This window comes from Oncorhynchus tshawytscha, linkage group LG19 (genome assembly GCF_018296145.1).
Source record: "Oncorhynchus tshawytscha isolate Ot180627B linkage group LG19, Otsh_v2.0, whole genome shotgun sequence".
Taxonomy (NCBI): Eukaryota; Metazoa; Chordata; class Actinopteri; order Salmoniformes; family Salmonidae; genus Oncorhynchus; species Oncorhynchus tshawytscha.
In genome coordinates, this window is record NC_056447.1 from 30,209,491 (window position 1) to 30,210,862 (window position 1,372).

At 40.6% G+C, this 1,372-nt stretch overlaps 1 protein-coding gene across 4 annotated transcripts in view; it reads left to right on the forward strand.

The window, feature by feature from the left end:
- The first annotated feature begins 775 nt into the window (after positions 1-775).
- Positions 776-1,372, forward strand: part of LOC112253832 (semaphorin-3D) — a 66,392-nt gene continuing 65,795 nt past the window's right edge. For 3 of the 4 annotated variants that reach the window (XR_006079364.1, XM_024425852.1, XM_024425855.1), the window contains exon 1: positions 776-1,069. The gene's annotated coding sequence lies outside the window, so the exon portion shown is untranslated. The remainder of the gene's footprint in view (positions 1,070-1,372) is intronic. The other variant, XM_024425853.1, reaches the window with a different exon arrangement.

The window sequence follows — 1,372 nt, forward strand, 5'->3', positions numbered from 1 at the left end:
ATAGCTTATTTGTTGGATCCATTTTATTAAATTCATTCAAGTCAACTGCTGAGGGCTGAGCACTAAACACCTTGCTGTAAATAAATCACTTGACCTCCCGCCACTCCCTTGGCCCTGAGACACATAGACCAAACTGTCTCACAGAGGAACACAACAGTGCTTCGTGTGAGATGTGATACAGTTGTTATCTTGAGTAGCTACTTCTTATTTGTAGTAGGCTTGTTACACATGTTAAATGGTAGTTCAACACAAGATGTACAGAGAATTCAATCAAATATATACCATTAGCTAAGGGTGCTGGTTTGCATAGAACACAGTGGCACAAGAATACTACAATATCATTCATTCCTACAACAAGGTCTTACTCTGCTGCAAACCGGTTGAGGAAGAGATAAAATGGATTCAAACAACATACTGTTACTGAGGCTATTAGGTTTTAAGTAGGTTTAAATACTGTAGGATGTTCAGGGAGTAGCTGATGGCCGGGACTGGAACCCAGGTCCAGAGGTTGTCAAGCCAACACCTTAACCATTATGCCAAAGGTCCAAACCTCTTGACTAGGTTTCTAGTTGCTGTGTTAACACTACAATATACAACACTACAATATATATAAATCAATGTTGTTGTCAACCTATTTGGGTGGAGGTTTTTCAGCAGTGTTATGCAGTTTATAAACTGCATATCTTTCTTCTTTTTAGAGGGGCAATGAGTGGGAGTTTGCCATCCCTACTTCCCTCCCTCGAGGCAAGATGCCACATTTCCAACTCATCCCTCTCCATCCATTTAACACGTGCAAGTGGAGTGCATAGTTAGTTATTCGCGGACGGCGGGGACTCAAACTGCTCAGAAGTGAATAAAGGAAGCGCAGGGAAATATTGGGGCGATTTCGTTTGAGCAACTTGTATCGCTGCTGTGATAAATGACAGCTAGCCCTTGCCAGGTGTAATGTAAGGTTTCGGGAATGTGTTGTTAAGGACTGTGTGTGAGTTCAGCTCTGGTCATCATTACGCACGGGAGGAATCCCGCTCCAGCTGCGACAAGACAACGTTGAGAACAGGTACTTTGCGAAGTAAGGATGGTTTCGTTTATTTTATAAATTACGAACAAATAAGTAAAATACACATATGTTAAATGTGTGTAGAACATGACCATACATCATACAAATAGTTAATCTGGTTAAAAAAAAAGTTTACAATGAATAGCCAAATGTGTTGCATTAGACATGTTGTTGGGTAAATATTTAATTGGGTATTGGTGTTTTACGCAATGTTTTTCTCTAAGGAATGGTTTGTCTCCATAGCCTTGTGAATTTGCCAAAGGCTCTTATGATCTGCGTTTTGAATTATGACTACTGGCACAGTTAGGGCACCTC